At 38.2% G+C, this 18,373-nt stretch overlaps 1 long non-coding RNA gene across 1 annotated transcript in view; it reads right to left on the minus strand.

The window, feature by feature from the left end:
• Nucleotides 1-6,166: 6,166 nt before the first annotated feature.
• Nucleotides 6,167-18,373, minus strand: part of LOC138844427 (uncharacterized) — a 204,726-nt gene continuing 192,519 nt past the window's right edge. Inside the window, exon 6 of the long non-coding RNA XR_016216311.1 lies at nt 6,167-6,559. This is a non-coding gene — a long non-coding RNA (uncharacterized LOC138844427). The remainder of the gene's footprint in view (nt 6,560-18,373) is intronic.

Consider the following 18,373-nt stretch of genomic DNA (forward strand, 5'->3'; position numbering starts at 1 on the left):
CTCCCCTGGTAGTCACTGTACAGAGTGATACAGAAACCCAGAGGATGAGTGCCTTTTGTATTCAGTGCTGGGTCAGGGAGGGCTTCCTGAAAGAGGTGACAGGAGAGATAACCATAAATTAGACACAGGAGTAAAAGGTATTGGATGCAGAAGGAATGGCATGTGAGCAGAGACAGGAAGTGAAGTGGCCTAGCGTGTAGAGGAGATAACAATTATTCAGCAAAAGAGTTTAATGTACCCTCAGAGGGTGACAGAAGATGAGAGTAAGATAGGATCCAGATCAGGAAAGCCTTCACTGTCGTCTTTTGGAGACTGATTATATTTTAAGGCTATGGGAATCACAGAAGCTTTTAAGCAAGGAAATAGTCCAGTCTGAAAAGATTGACACAGAATCAAATCCACCAACTAGAAGTAGCATTGCATGCAGCAGCAGGTTGTTGGTTGTCTCACATACTCCTAACCCGAATCTGCACCTCCTTGGTTACCACACACCCTGGCGTGGCTACAAGTCCAAGTTCTAGCCTAATCCAACTCTTGGGAAGAACTTCCAAAAAAAGCATTTGAAAGACACAGACTTGACCACCATATAGACTCCAGACTTTTTTCTCTCTCTCTTCTCCCTCGTGGTTGTTGACAGGCAGGTCCATGGTGCAGCAGCTACCCTGAATCCACGAGACAACAGCACAGGCTGAAAGCCAAGGAAATCCAGAGACAGTGCCCAGGCACTGCTGTGTCATTGACCCCACCCAGTATCTACCTACTGCAGATTCCACACTTTGCAAGAAAAAATGCACTTGTCAGCATACAAACAACTCGTTTGGACTTGGAAATTTCTACCTGAAACAGCTGCTCCTGACACCCATCAAACTGCTCCCTCACAGAACATGATTCTCGGCTCTTAGCACCACAGAGTGCTGGGATCCTCCCCTGGAAATCTGTTCACATTCAGGAGCAAACACCTCTCCCCTGGTTACAGTTTCAGAAGGCTCTCTTCCTCCTTTATGCCTCCTTCTTTTTCTTCCTTCCAGCTGTATTTTCTTTTTGCAAGTTTCAGGTGTTTTTTTTTTTTTTTATTTCACTTGTCCCAAAATCTCAAAAATTCTGCCTTCTAGCTCTGCCTCTCATCTATTCAGTATCCAGTTCCATTTCCTTTTTTTTTTTTACAAGGGGAAAATCTTTAATGAACTTTGTGCAACAAAGAACCAGAGTCCTTTTTGAGCTAGAAAATGGTAATAATTACAAATTTGTATCACATTTATCCAGCCTGGATACCAAGGATTCCAGTTTCTAGTCACTCCCTCTGCCCAGCATGCTAGAAACGTGACTGCGATCTGCCCACAACGTCACAGCTTCTGCAGACACACGGCAGTGAGAGCCTCTCTCAGTACCTACTCAGAAAGATCATACGTGCAAAGTATCCAGTTCCTGTCCTCATGCTCCCCTGACAGGACTCCCTACTTAGGCTTTCCTAGAATTTGTATTAATTCATAAGCTAAGAAAGACTTGGCTTCTTCCTTCTCTCTTGTTTATGCAATTCTTTATTGTGTTCACTTTAAAGTTAAACAGCCTAGAAATAAATATAAATTACTATATTAAGTTCATTACTTTTATAAATAAATTATATTTAAATATAACATCCACCCAGAAAACTGTGTATGGCATAAACACAGTGAATTCTTATGATGCTAATACACCCTTGTAACTTCACGGAAATTAAAAAAAATACAAAGAAATAGAAAGACATAGGTGTTCATGGACTGAAACAATAAGTATCACTAAAATGTGCATACCACCCAGAGAATTACAGTCTCAATGCAATCCCTATCAAAATTTCAGGACATTTTTCACAGAACTAGAAAAACTTCATTGACAGTTTTCAAAGAGGTAGTAAAAGCATTGCTATAATTTGTATGGAACCACAAAAACCCTGAATAGTCAAAGTGATCTTGAGCAAAAAGAAAAAGCAGAAAGCATTACACAACCTGACTTTAAAATATATACTAAAACTACAGTAATTAAAACAACATGGTTTTCGCATAAAGGCAGATCTATAGATGAGTGGAACAGAATAGGGACCCTAGAAGCAAACTTACACATTTACAACCAACTGATCTTTGATAAAGATGCTACAAGCATGGGTAAGAACATGCTAAGAACATGCTGGGAGAATTGGATATCCATGTATAGAAGAATGAAACTAGACCCCTACTTATCACCATGTACAAAAACCAACTGAAAATGATTAGACATAAATCCAATACTCAAAACATTCCTAGAAGAAAATAGGGGAAACTCTTCAGAACACTGGATTGGCAAAGTGTTCTGGATCAGACCCCATGTACACAGAAAGTAAGAGCAAAAACACACGTGGGAGGATTTCATCACGAAGGAAATAACAGAGTACAGAGACAACCTACAGAATAGCAGAAAATACTTGCAAAGCTACAGATACAAGGAGCTTTTATTCAGAATATATAAAGAACTAAAATAACTCAATAGTAAAAGCCCCAAACAATCTAATTTAAAATACACAGGGATCTGATATTTCTCAAAAAGACACACAAATGCCCAACAAGTGCATGAAAAAATGTTCAGCATCACTAATTGTCAGGTAAACACAAATCAGTAACATGGTGAGATATCGCCTCACTCCAATAAGATTGGATATTATCAAAACGACAAAAAATAACAAGGATTGGTGAAGATGTGGCAGAAAGGGAACGCTTGCACTCTGTTGGTGGGAATGTAAACTATTAAGTCATTGTGGAGAACAGGATGGAGGTTCCTCAAATCACTAAAAATAGAACTACCATATGATCCAGCAATCCCACTCCTGGGAACATATTCCAGGGAAATGAGGTCCACCTGCCAAAGAAACACTGCACACCCATGTTTATGGCAGCACTATTCATAATAATCAAAAAAAAAATGAAACAACCTAAGTGGCCATCTGTTGATGAATGGCCAAAACACTCTGGTATGCTGCACACGGAATAATAGCCATAAAAAGGATGAAAACTTATCATTTGTAGCAGCATGAATGGGACTGGAGGTCATTATATTAGGTGAAATAAACCAAATACAGAAAGAGAAAAGTCACTTGATCATCTTCATATGTAAAGTCTAACAGGTAGGTGATCCCACAGAAGTCAAATATGTAATGGTGTTTACCCGTGGCCAAGGTGAGATGTGGGAAGCAGGTATTGGGAAGGTTGATTGACACATCCTAGTTTATAGGTAGAGAGGAGTTAGAGGTTCTGCAGTTCTATTGCACAGTAGGGAGACTACAGATACTGTTTACATACTGTATATTTCTCCACAGCTAGGCTAGAATACAGGATTTTGGATGTTTTCATTATACAGTAATGTTGGATGCTAGAAAGGGTAAATGCATTTACATAAATGAACACTGTACAATGTATACATGTAATGAAACACCACATAGGACCCCATACGTGCAAACGTTGTGTGTGTTAAATTCTTTTTTTTTTTATCTTTTATTTAATGAATATAAATTTCCAAAGTACGACTCATGTGTTACAATGGCTTCCCCCCCCATACCGTCCCTCCCACCCACAACCCCCCCCCCCTTCCCACTCCCTCTCCCCCTCCATTCACGTCAAGATTCATTTTCGATTATCTTAATATACAGAAGATCAGCCTAGCATACCTTAAGTAAGTATTTCAACAGTTTGCTCCCACACAGAAACATAAAGTGAAAAATAATAGATGATTTTTTTTAAATGATGATGAAATCAGATCAGACCTATTGTCATGTTTAATCCCAGTGAGAGTCAAGTTGGGAATTGATAATTTTTTTTTTTTTACAGAAGATCAGTTTAGTGTACATTAAGTAAAGATTTCAATCGTTTGCACCCCCATAGAAACACAAAGTGAAATATACTGTTTGAGTACTCGTTATAGCATTAAGCCTCAGTGTACAGCACGTTAAGGACAGAGATCCTACATGAGGAGTAAGTGCACAGTGACTCCTGCCGTTGACTTCACAAATTGACACTCCTGTTTATGGCATCAGTAATCTCCCTATGCACCAGTTATGAGTTTCCAAGGCTATGGAAGCCCCCTGAGTTCTCCGACTCTTATCTTGTTTAGACACGGTCATAGTCAAAGTGGAGGTTCTCTCCTCCCTTCAGAGAAAGGCACCTCCCTCTTTGAAGACCTGTTCTTTCCACTGGGATCTCACTCACAGAGATCTTTTTGCCAGAGTGTCTTGGCTTTCCATGCCTGAAATACTCTCATGGGCTTTTCAGCCAGATCCGAGTGCCTTCAGGGCTGATTCTGAGGCCAGAGTGCTATTTAGGACATCCGCCATTCTATGAGTCTGCTGAGCATCTCACTTCCCATGCTGGACCACTCTCCCCTTTATCCCCTCTATCGGTTGGTGTCAGCAGATACTAGACTTGCCCATGTGCTCCCCTTGACTCTCAGTCCTTTCATTATGATCAATTGTGAACTGAAATTGATCACCTGGAATAGCGAGATGGCATTGGTACATGCCACCTTGATGGGATTGAATTGGAATCCCCTGGTATGTTTCCAACTCTACCAATTGGGGCAAGTCAGCCCGAGCATGCCCCAAATTACACATCTCTTCCCTCTCTTATTCCCACTCTTACGTTCAACAGGGATCACATTTCAGTTAATTTTCAACACTCAAGAATAACTGTGTGATAATTACAGAATTAAACCAGTCATATCAAGTAGAACAGACAAAAAAAAATACTATGAGGGATAATGTATTAAGTTGTCCATCAGCAGTCAGGGCTATGCTGATCAAGTCACCATTTCTCATAGTGTCCACTTCACTTCAGGAGGTTTCCCCTTTGGTGTTCAGTCAGTTGTCACCGATCAGGGAGAACATATGGTATTTGTCCCTTTGGGACTGGCTTACTTCACTCAGCATGATGTGTTCCAGATTCCTCCATTTTGTTGCAAATGACTGGATTTCGTTGTTTCTTACTGCGGTATAGTACTCTAAAGAATACATATCCCATAATTTCTTTATCCAGTCTACCGTTGATGGGCATTTAGGTTGGTTCCAGGTCTTGGCTATTGTGAATTGTGCTGCAATAAACATTAGGGTGCAGACCGCTTTTTTGTGTATCAATTTAAACTCCTTTGGGTAAATTCCAAGGAGTGGGATGGCTGGGTCGAACGGTAGGGTTATCTTCAGGTTTCTGAGGAATCTCCAGACTGATTTCCATAGTGGCTTGACCAGTTTGCAATCCCACCAACAGTGGGTTAGTGTCCCTTTTTCCCCACATCCTCGCCAGCATCTGTTGTTGGTAGATTTCTGTATGTGAGCCATTCTAACCGGGGTGAGGTGAAACCTCATTGTGCTTTTGATTTGCATTTCCCTGATTGCTAGTGACCTTGAACATTTTTTCATGTGCCTGTTGGCCATTTGGATTTCCTCTTTTGAAAAATGTCTATTGAAGTCCTTGGCCCATCTCTTAAGTGGGTTGTTGGTTTTGTTTTTGTGGAGTTTCTTGATCTCTTTGTAGATTCTGGTTATTAACCCTGGGGCTGGCGCTGTGGCACAGCAGGTAAAGCTGCCATCTGATCTCTGCTTCCAATCCAGCTTCCAGCTAATCCTTGCTTTTACATATGTATTTCTTTAAAAAAAATAATTCATTTCTTTGAGAAGCAGAAAGACAGAGAAAGAGACAAAGAGCTCTCAACCAGTGATTCACTCCCCCACACATCTGCAATGGGGTGATGAGTTGACGCTGGGAGCCAGGAACTCAATCCAGGTCCCCCACGTGGGTGACAGAGACCCAGCCACGTGAACAATCACGGTTTGCTCCAAGGGTCTGCATGAGCAGGGCACTGGGGGCAGGAATGGAGGTGGGTATCACAGACCCTCAGATATGGGACATGGATGTCTTCAATTGCTAGGCCAAATGCCTGATCCTGTATCCATTGCTGTTGAGTAGAATTACTTGGTGTTAGGGAATGCTTTAGTTTTGTCAGCTATTACTTTTAAAGATATTTTTGCTCTTTTTTTATCTTCAAGGAAAACAATTTAGTCTCATTATCATATGTTACTTTGTAGGTAAGATAAAGTACACAGTTACTAGTTGGCTGAGTGAGATCTTCTGTCAGGAATTTGGGGATTTTCAAGGTTTTTTTCTTATTTTGAGATTATCATAGGTTTTTCCTTTTTAGCTTGTTAATATGTTGAATTATAATCATTTCCGAATGTTTAAGGTCAGCTGATTTTCAACTTTAATCTGTGAAGGTGCGTTCTAGTTTCCTTTCACCACTATAACAAAATACTACAAATTTAGTGGCTTAAAAAAACAACACACTATGTTCTCTTACATTTCTGGAGGCCAGAAGCTCCCAGTGAATCTCACAGGGTTAAAAGTCACGATGTCCGTGGCTGGTTCCTTCTGAGCCTCCACATGAGAGCTGTTCCTTGCCCCTTCCAGCTTCTGAGGCTCCAGCAACCCTTGGCTCCTGGCACCATCACTGAAATCTGCTTTCTTCGTCAAATCTCCTTCTCCATTGTTCTGACTCCTCTTGCGTTTCTGCTCTGGGGACCACAGGAAGAACATACAGCCCACCTAAGTAACTCCCCATCTCAAGATCCTTAACTTAGTCACATCTGCAAAAATCCCCTTCCCCAGATAAGGTAATGTTCGCGAGTGTCAAGGCGCAGCGTGCACCAGTTTCAGAGGCCATTCTTCAGCCTAGCAGCTTACGTCACACAGCACGTGTGCAGGTTATGGCATTAGAAAACGAGTATGTTTGGAGCTCACGATCCCTCCTACCCTGCCGCCTCTGCATCTGTCTGTTTCCTCTGGAAACATGAATAGACAGATCCTGGAACGTTTGCCTCTCCACACTTCCTAACTCCCCTCTCAGACCTTCCATCTCCTTGTCTCCTTGCAGATTCTCAGCCATTTGCTTCGTTCCATCTCCAGCTCATTAGCCGACAACTCAGCTATTTTCACTCTGCTCTTGATTCGTGCACTCTCTTCTCGTTACCCTACTTCTGGGATCCAGAAATACGGTTTCGCCTCCTAGCAGACTATTTTTTAATCTCCCTGAGATATATATTCTGAACTATTTTATATATTACTGGTATTGGCTAAATACATTTTTTAGGGGGAAGGCTAATATTTCTGATTACTTAGGCCAATGCACCTTTCAAGGTACATGTTTTTTCTAATATTTAGTGATTCTTGGCTGTTCTTATTTGTAGGTAGAAGTATGGGAACAATATAGGAAGCAGAAGCATACTTAATTAGACTAAATGCATACCTATGTTCACTTGTTACTAATCTAAATCTAATACACCTAGACATTACCAAAACTTGTCCATGAAAGACACCGATTCAAAATTGTGTGCGCTTTTTCTTGAGAGTAGTGTATTTTTTTCTCTGGATATGCAACATATTCTTTAAGTCCAGCAAGTGAAGCCTACACTTTGGAGTACTTTGTTGGAGGCTTTAATTGCAACTCAAAAATTAAGACTTGCTGTATGGATGTGTATATATTCTTACAGATTTGTCTCCAGCTCTCCTATGTTTGTTGCTTTAGTACCAGTACTCAGGCTAGAGCCCTCTCAAGAAAAGTTATTCATTTTGTTTATATATTGGTTCTCAAGACTTCTCCTGGGCAAAAGCCATCGCCACCAGATGTTAAATATGGAGGAGGACGAGAAGGTCAAGATAGCAGCTGTTTCCAATTTAATCCTCTAATTAATTTCTCTGATTATTTCCCCATCTCCTCCTCCCATTCCCCTCCAGCTCTTTGTGTTTGCTGACTCTTAGCTTGGCATTTCTATGGAGATTTGGGGAAAATGAACTTCAGTAGTTTCTTTTCCCCCAAATTGATTTTCTGTGTCCTTATTTCTCCTTATAACAATCTAACCTGCTTTCTTTTTCTTTCCTTTTTTTGTTTGCTTTTCTATGATTTATAACCATAAGTGTAATTTCTGGGTCATTCATTCTGCTCATCTTCAAGGAGAGTAGGTATTTCCACACTGTTCTAAGAAGAATGAAACAACCCCTACTCCCACAGCAGTATGTAAGAGTTAACATTTTCTGCATCCTCACAATGCCAGTATCATCACACCTTCTGAATTCTGCCCAACTGCCAAGCCATGACATGGGACCTTAGTATTGATTTAGTCTCCATTTTCCTGAATATTGGCAAGTTACAGTGTCTTTTTAATTTGTAATAAGCATTTTACCCTTTCTGTGGATTAATATTTCATTGGTTAACTTTGTTATTGATTAAAGATTTCTTATCTATTCTGGTGAGCAATTCTTATTGATTATATTGAATTGTGGATATCTTTCATTGACTCGTGGCCTTTAACCTTATTTCCATCCATTTTTGACTTGTAAAAGTTATTGGTTTTAATGTAGTATAAATTTGCCTTGAGCTTCCATATTTTATAAAATTAAAAAATTGCTTCCATGAGCTTATATAATTTTTTTTTCAAGATTAAAATCTGATTTTATATTTCAGTATTTAATTCACCTGTACATATACAAATGAACTATAACACTACATATTTTATGTATGAGTTAGTGATCTATTTTGCTGTATATATAAAATCAAATGTCCCCACACCCCTTCATCCTATAGAATATCCTTTACCCATTTAGAACATGCATCATAAATGTATTACACATCTTTAGTTTTTTCCCCTCTGTATATATAATTATTTTCCTGCCTTATAAAATAGGGATCATCTAATTAGCTGTTCATTGTTGATATACAGAAATGAAATGCATTTTGTCTGAGGATCTTAAGCTTTTACTAGCTTCAATAATTTGTTTATTGATTCTCCTCAATTTTAGGAACAGACAGTCACAGCCTGTGAGAATCAGGACAAACACTTAAGCCTTTGGTTTCGTAAGCCTGAGTCATTCTGCTAATAAGGCCTCTATGTGATGCCAGATAAACACTGGGTCCTGAAACTGCAGAGAATCCCACTTACACCCAGCACATGTGCACGGCAGTGGTCCTGGGTGCCCCGGGAAGGACCTCCAGAAGAGAGTGACCGAGAGTGACCAGGCAGCCTTGTCGTATTTCTGATGTGATCAGGAATGGGTTCTAACGCTTTGCCCACCAATCTGATATTTTCCTCAGATTTTTCATAACATTTCATGGAGGTAGGTCAGTTTCATTCCATAAAAGTTGCTAGGAATTTTGGCCTGATGTGTATTAACCTTTATCAAAAGTTTTTTTCACTCTCCAATGAGAGGATCAGCTAATTTTTTCTCTGTAGTTTCTTAATATGATGCATTGAACTGATAGATAACAAAGTTAAACCCTTATATGTACAGAATACACTCAACTTCATTATAATTATGTATATTTAGAGATACAGAGAGAGAGCAAGAACAAGCATCATTTGACTTGCTAGGTAATTTTGATCACTTTTAGCTCACTATGCTCATTAGATAGAACTATAATGTTCTTTTCACTGTACTACAGGTTGGTATTGATTTAAAAGTCCTGATATTTGCATAAAGTAAGACTGACAGTATCGCATTAACGCCCTGTTTGACTTCTATAACATGGGAATTCTATGTTTCCTGTTTGCTTCATTAAAACCCACCTGTAAATCTGTTTATAGTGGTACTCTTTCAATTCATATTTGATTTCTTTAATGGTGCTAGCCTATGATGACTTTTTTTCTTACAAACAAGCCTTACCTTGTTTGTGTTTAGGAAATTTTCCTTTAATACAAGTTTTCAAACCTGTTTTCCAAACTTTTTAAAAATAGCATTTTCACTTACTTTTTCAATATTCACTTCATGTATGGCTGCATCTCTTTTTTCCATTCAACATTCATGTAATTTACCTACATCTTATCTCTCTTTTCTTGAAAAATCAGGCCACTTTATTTATTAGTTTGCCTATTTTATTTTTTTCTGAAATGATTTTATTTGGTACCTTTTTTTAAATTTGTTTTCTGTTTTATCTTTGCATGGTCTTGTTATTCCCCTTATTTACATATTTTGTTTAAACTTTTATTTAATTATAAATTCTTAATATTTACATCATCAATTTTCAGATTTTGAGCATAATTTTTAAGAACATTTGTTTTATTCTAGTTGAGACTTTAGTAGTAGTCTATAAAATATGATGTGTAGTATAGGTGTTTACAATATTCTATTCCTTTTTCTTTCTTGAAATATCTATCTTTCTTAAATGCTTTAATTTTTTAATTAATTTATTTTTATTAATTTATTTATTTGAGAGGCAGAGTTACAGACAGAGAAAGGGAGAGACAGAGAGAGATGCCTTCCATCTGCTTGTTCACTCCCAAATGGCCACAATGGCCAGAGCCTGGACAATCCGAAGCCAGGAGCTTCTTCCAGGTCTCCCATGTGGGTGCAGGAGCCCAAGGACCTGGGCCATCTTCCACTGCTTTCCCAGGCCACAGCAGAAAGCTGGATCAGAAGAGGAGCAGTCAGGACATGAACCGGTGCCCATATGGGATGCTGGCACCACAGGCAGAGGCTTGGCCTGCACCACAGCACTGGCCCCTCATTTATCCTTTTGTTGAGGGCACCTGTCATGTTGGAGTGCATACTCTATTCCAATACTATCTCATCATCATTCATTACATCTCCACTATTTCCAATGAGGTCACATTCTGAGGTACTTGAGATCACCATTTAAACTAATTTCAGTGTACAAAATTCAATCCAGCATGTATATATGTGTGTGTGTATGTGTATGTATATATATATTATTATCTTATATACAGACTTGTAAACATTTATGCAAAGATGTAAGTATATGTAATATACAAATATTACTTATAGATTTGAATTTATCAGCTTTTTGCTATCTATTTTACTTATATTATTTTCTCTTCATTAAATATTAAAATTTTTATTTTTCATTTTAAGTTATATACTAATCTTTTTATACTAAATTTAAAATTAAGTTTTAATCTTCAGAACTATACAAGAAAGAATTATTTTACTATATTGTACTCAATTTATTATCTAGTGTATGATTTATAAAATTTTTTTTATTTAGTAAATATAAATTTCCAAAGTACAGTTTATGGATTACAATGGCTTCCCTCCCCATAATTTCCTCGCACCCCTCCCATCTCCCACTCCCTCTCCCATTCCATTCACATCAAGATTCATTTTCAATTATCTTTATATACAGAAGATTGATTTAGTATATATTAAGTAAAGATTTCATCAGTTTGCTCCCACACAGAAACACAAAGTGTAAAATACTGTTTCAGTACTAGTTATAGCTTTACTTCAGATTGGACAACACATTAAGGACAGATCCCACATGAGAACTAAGTACATAGTGACTCCTGTTGTTGACTTAACAATTTGACACTCTTGTTTATGGCATCAGTAATCTCCCTAGGCTCTAGTCATGAGTTGCCAAGGCTATGGAAGCCTTTTGAGTTCGCTGACTCCGATCTTATTCCGACAAGGTCATAGTCAAAGTGGAAGTTCTTTCCTCCCTTCAGAGAAAGGTACCTCCTTCTTTGATGGCCCATTCTTTCCACTGGGATCTCACTCGCTGAGATCTTCCATTTAGGTCTTCTTTTTTTTTTTTTTTTTTTTTTCCAGAGTATCTTGGCTTTCCATGCCTAAAATACTCTCATGGGCTCTTCAGCCAGATCTGAATGCCTTAAGGGATGATTCTGAGGCCAGAGTGCTGTTTAGGACATCTGCCATTCTATGAGTCTGCTCATAGTATCCCGCTTCCCATGTTGGATCATTCGCTCCCTTTTTGATTTTATCACTTAGTATTAGCAGACACTAGACTTGTTTGTGTGATCCCTTCGACTCTTAGACCTATCAGTGTGATCAGTTGTGAACTGAAGTTGATCACTTGGACTAGTGAGATGGCATTGGTACATGCCACCTTGATGGGATTGTATTGGAATCCCCTGGCATGTTTCTAACTCCACCATTTGGGGCAACTCCGATTGAGCATGTCCCAAATTGTACATCTCCTCCCTCTCTTATTCCCACTCTTATATTTAACAAGGATCACTCTTCAGTTAAAATTTAAACACCTAAGAATAATTGTGTGTTAATTACAGCATTCAACCAATAGTACTAGAAAAAAAATACTAAAATGGATAAAGTATTACACTGTACATCAACAGTCAGGACAAGAGCTGATCAAGTCACTGTTTCTCATAGTGTCCATTTCACTTCAACAGGTTTCCCCTTTGGTGCTCAGTTAGTTGTCGCCGATCAGGGAGAACATATGATATTTGTCCCTTTGGGACTGGCTTAATTCACTCAGGCTTTTTTATTAAAGAGATCATATTTCATAATACAATTATAAGAATATAAAAATTCTTTACACCCCCCTCCTTTTCTTTTTTTCTGTTAATGTTTACAATAACATGTTTTCTTTTTTTTAAAGTTTTTTTTTAAATTTTTTTATTTATTTGAAAGACAGAGTTACATAGAGAGGTAGAGACAGAGAGAGAGGTCTTCCATCAGCTGGTTCACTCCCCAGATGGCCACAACAGCTAGCCTAGAGTTGTGCCTATTCGAAGCCAGGAGCCAGGAGCCAGGAGCCTCCTCCAGGCCTCCCACATGGGTGCAGGAGCCCAAGCACTTGGGCCATCCTTTACTGCAATCCCAGACCTTAACAGAGAGCTGGATCAGAAGAGGAGCAGCTGGGACTAGAACTGACACCCATATGGGATGCTGGTGCTTCAGGCCAGGGCTTTTAACCTGCTGCACCACAGTGCCAGCCCCTACAGTAACATGTTTTCATTTTACTTTATAATCATAGGATTAGTGCCCCACTACATATAGTGTTCAAAAATTAAAAATAGAAAGACCTCTGTTCTTCAGGAATATAGATAAATTCTATAAACAATAATCAAATTACAAGATGTCAATTTCACTCCTATTTCACTCCTAACATTCAAAAGTGTCAAAAGTGTGTTTTTTTTTTGGGGGGGGGGTACTCTGTATATTAGCTATCACAAATCAGAGAAAATGTATATTTGTCTTTTGGTGACTTGTTTGTCTCAGTAAACATAATGGTCTCCAGTGGGATCTGTTTTGTTGCAAAAGACAGGATTTCAATGTTTTTATGGCTGAGTGGTATTCCATAACGCATATATATACCACATATTTTCTTTATCCAGTCATCAGATGATGGACATCTGTATTGATTCTGTGATCTTAGCTATTGTGAATTGAGTTTCAATAAACATGGGGTCCAATTAACTCTTTTACATGCTGATTAATTTCCTTCACATAAATTTCCAAGAGTGGGATGGCTGGATCACATGGTAGATCTATTTTCAGATTTCTGAGGAATCTGTCTTCCATAATGGTTAGACTAGTTTACATTCCCACCAAGAGTATATTAGGGTTCCTATTTCTCCACATCCTTGCCAGCATTTGTTATTTTTGATTTTTGAGTGGTTGCTATTCTAACTGGAGTGAGGTGAAACCTCAGATGTTTCTTATTTGCATTTCCCTGATCATCTTTTCATGTGTCTACTGGCCATTTGTATTTCATCCTTTGAAAAACATCTATTCATATATTTTGACCATTTCTCAACTAAATTGTTTGTTTTGTTGTTGCTGAGTTTCTTGAGCTCCTTCTAGAAGTTCTTGAACGATCCAACTTGAGCTCCTTGAGTTCTGGATAGTAATTCCTTATCAGATGTATAGTTTGCAAACATTTTCTCCCATGTCAGTTGCCTCATCACTTTGTTGAGTGTTTCCTTTGTAAGATTATATCTCAGCTTGATATAATCCCATTTGTCTACTTTGGCTTTAATTTTCTATGCTTCTGCAGGCTTATCCTAGAATTCTTTGCTTATGCCAATGTCTTGCACTGTTTCCCCTATGTTTTCCTCTAGTAATTTGATGGCTTCAGGTCATAGATTTAGATCCTTGATACACTGTGAGTTGACTTTTATTTAGAGTATAAGGTAGGGGTCTTGTTTCATATTTCTGCATTCATATTTTCCCAACATGAGTTTTTGAAGACTGTCCTTTCTCCAGGGAGTTACTTTAGTTCATTTCTCAAAGCTTAGTTGGTTGTAGATGCATTGATCAATTTCTGGGGCTTCTATTCTGTTCCATTGATTCACATGTCTATTTTTGTACAAAAATCAGACTGTTTTGATTATAACTGCATATAGTATGTCTTGAAATCTGGTATTGTGATGCCTTGGGCTTTGTTTTTATTGGTTAATATTGTTTTAGCTGTTTAAAATCTCTTGTGTTTCAATATTAATTTTAGGATCTTTTTTCTAGATAAAAAATGCCTTTGGTATTTTAATTGAGATCATAATGACTCTTTAAACTGAATTGGAAAAGTAGGGACATTTTGATGATATTAGTTCTTCCAATCCATGAACATGGAAGATTTTTCAGTTTTCTGGGTCTTCTACATGTTTTCCTAATATTTTCTAATTTTCATTTAGAATATTTCATATCCATATTTAAATTCATCCCAGGCTTTAAAAAAATTCTTTTAGCTATTGTGAATAGTACTGATCTTACAAGTTCTTTCTCAGCCATGGTATTATTTGTATATACAAACACTATTGATTTTTGTGTGTTGATTTTATATCTTACAATGTTGCCAAATTCTCTTATAAAAGACACAGAGAAGATCATTATGTATGATTAAGGGATCAATTCAACAGGAAGATGACTATAGTAATCATATATGCACAAACTTTAGAGTACCTGGCTATTTAAAACAAATGTTAATGGATCTAAAGGGAGACATATGCTCTAATACAATAATAATGGGGGAGTTCAAGACCAATTTAAGAAACAGATGGATCAACTAAACAAAACATCAAAAAAATACAACAGATCTAATCTATACTATCAACCAAATGGATCTGATTGATATCTATAGAACATTTCACCCCACAGCTGCAAAATGCAGATTCTTTTCATCAGTTCATGGAACATTCTCTAGGACAGACCATGTGGTAGGGCATAAAATAAGTCTCGACAAATTCAAAATGATTGAAATCTATCCATGTACCTTTTCTGACTACAATGGAATGAAGCTGAATATTAACAACATAAGAAACTCTAAAATATGGAAACACATGGACACCAATCAATACTCTCCTTAATGAACACTGGTCATGGAAAAAAAGAGAAAATAAAAATTTCTAGAAACAAATGAAGATGATAACACAACAAATCAAAACATAGGATACAGCAAACACAGTGTTAAGAGGAAAGTTTATAGCAATTATTGCCTGCATCAAGCAATTGGAAAGGTATCAAATAGAAAATTTAACAATGCATCTCAAATTCCTTCTATGAATCCAGCATCACCTTAATTCCAAAACCAGAAAAAAATACACAAAGAAAGAGAACTACATACCAATATATCTGATGAACATAGATGCAAACATCCTCAACAAAGTACTAGCTAATTAACCCAACAACATATCAAAAAGATCATCCACCTGGACCATCAGGATGTATTCCAGGGATGCAGGGATGGTTCAACAGATGCAAATCAATAAACCTGATGCATCACATTAACAAATTGAAGAATAAAAACCATATGATTATCTCAATAGATGCTGAGGAAGCATTTGATAAAATACATTTTTTCATGATAAAAACCATAAGTAAACTTTGTATAGAAGTATTATACCTCAACACAATCAAGGTAATATATGACAAGCCCACAGCCAGCATCATACTGAATGGGGAAAGGCTGGAAGCATTTCGTCCAAAATCCAGAACCAGACAAGGATGCCCATTCTCACCATGACTATTCAATATAATTTTGGGAGTTTTAGACAGAGTCAATAAGCATGAAAATGAAATCAAAGGGATACATATCAGAAAGGAGGAAGTTTAATTTGTTTTTCACATTTTTCTAGGTTAGTCATTATTGCTATCATGTTTCATATAAATAATACTTTTAAAAATCTATACTGCATTGATCTGTTACTTTTCTCACTACTACTTCTGGTATTCAAGTCTTTCCTCTGGACCAAATTTCTTCTTCCTGACATGTATTTCAAATACTCAGATAATAAGGACCTTTTTTTGGGGGGTGAACTAGTTTTGTTTCCCTGAAAAATAATGTCATAAATTTATTTTGAAAGTTGTTTTTATCTTTCCTTTTCACTTGTTGCAAATTCTCTACTTAGTTTTTGTGGTCTTCAGTATTATAACAATATGGTTAGATGTGGAATTTTGAAAAAAAAAGTATTCTCTTTGATGTTCAATGTGTTTCTTAAATATGAAAAGATTTCTTCATTGATTTTAGAAAATTCTTATCCATTATATCTTCAAAGTTGTCACACTCACATTATCTCAATTTCTTCCCCAGAATTTGACTAGGTGTGTGCTATAAATTCCTCATTCTATTCTGCTCTCCTTTACCTTCTGTGCTTCATTCTAATTTCCAAATTTCTATTCAACTTTGGAAATGTATCCACTTTTTTGAAAATCATTTATTAAATTGCTTATTTTGATAATTGTGGTTTATCTTTCAGAAGATCTATTTGGTTGTTTGCCAATCTTTTTTCATAGTTTTTAAACACACAGGTTTGTTTATTTATTTGAAAGGCAGAGTGAGAGACAGAGAGAATAATAACAGAAAGAGAATTAGAGTATTTTCACTACCCTAAAAGTCTCCTGTTCCCTACCTGTTCAGACCTTCCTCCCCAGATCTACTGGCAACCACTGACTGTTTTCCCGTCGCCCTCATTTTTGCCTTTCTTAGAATGTCACAGTGCTGGAACCATACAGCAAGTAGCCTTTTCGGTTTCTTTCATTTGGTGACACGAATTTAACTTTTCCCCATTTCTTTTCATGGGTTGGTGGCATATTTTTTTTTTAGCACTGAATAGTATTCCATTGCTCAGGTGCATTGCAGCTCATTTATCACCTACTCAAGGATGTCTTGCGGCCGGCGCCGCGGCTCACTAGGCTAATCCTCCGCCTGTGGCACCGGCACACTGGGTTCTAGTCCCAATTGGGGCACCGGATTCTGTCCAGGTTGCTCCTCTTCCAGTCCAGCTCTCTGCTGTGGTCTGGGAAGGCAGTGGAGGATGGCCCGAGTGCTTGGGCCCTGCACCCACCCTGGGAGACCAGGAGAAGCACCTGGCTCCTGGCTTTGGATCAGTGCAGTGCCGGCCGTAGCAGCCATTTGGGGAGTGAACCAACAGAAGGAAGACCTTTCTCTCTGTCTCTCTCTCACTGTCTAACTCTGCCTGTCAAAAAAAAAAAAAGGCTGGTGCTGAGACTCACTAGGCTAATCCTCCGCCATGAGGCTCACTAGGCTAATCCTCCGCCTTGCAGCGCCGGCACCCCAGGTTCCAGTCCCAGTCGGGGCGCCAGATTCTCTCCGGGTTGCTCCTCTTCCAGTTCAGCTCTCTGCTGTGGCCAGGGAGTGCAGTGGAGGATGGCCCAAGTGCTTGGGCCCTGCACTCCATGGGAGACCAGGATAAGCACCTGGCTCCTGGCTTCGGATCAGCGCGATGCGCCGGCCACAGCACGCCAGCCGCGGTGGCCATTGGAGGGTGAACCAATAGCAAAAGGAAGACCTTTCTTTCTGTCTCTCTCTCACTGTCCATGCTGCCTGTCAAAAAAAAAAAAAAAAAGGATATCTTGCTTCCAAGCTTTGGCAATTGTGAATAAACTGATACTACATAAATATCTATGTATGTGAACATAGTTTTTAGCTTCTTTGGGTAAATACCAAGGAGAGAACTACTCTATCATACAGTAAGAGTAAGCGTAGTGTTTTTGAGAAATGGCCACACTGTTTTGTAAAGTAGCTGTACCATTTTACGTTCCCACCAGCAATGAATAAGCAAGCTTTCCTAACTTTCCAGGGCTCTGGATCTGGGCTTTGCTAGTAGCTATGTGCTGGTGTCTCACTGGTTCAATTCGCATTTTCTTACTGTCCTGTAATGTAGAGCATCTTTTCATATTTTATTTGCCATGTGGCCCATTTTTCAAATGGGATCATTTGTTTTCTGTGTTTGTTTCTAGGTTTTGTCTTTTGTTGTGTATTATTTATTTCATAGGTTTGCAGTGCCACTTCTAATTTTTTTTTCCTATTTATATTCCACACCCAATAATTAAGTTATTTGAGGTTGTCAAGGGTCTAATCCTGGTATTTGTTCTTTCTGCTGAATCCTGTTCTCTGGCTTAACTTTTCATGGTTTTATGCTTTCCTTTTGAATGTAGGTATCTTTGTCAGTGCATCTGTAGCTTTGGGAACCCACTGAAGTATGGTAGGTCTTTCTCACCCAAGAGGACTTTCATTTGCTTCAAGAGGGGCCCTGGCATGCTTGGAAATTCTCAGAGTCCCACTTGACTGTAAAGGGTATCTGTAGTCATAATGCACA

This window comes from Oryctolagus cuniculus, chromosome 11, assembly GCF_051225735.1.
Source record: "Oryctolagus cuniculus isolate XC-2025 breed Fujian yellow rabbit chromosome 11, ASM5122573v1, whole genome shotgun sequence".
In the NCBI taxonomy this organism is placed as follows: domain Eukaryota; kingdom Metazoa; phylum Chordata; class Mammalia; order Lagomorpha; family Leporidae; genus Oryctolagus; species Oryctolagus cuniculus.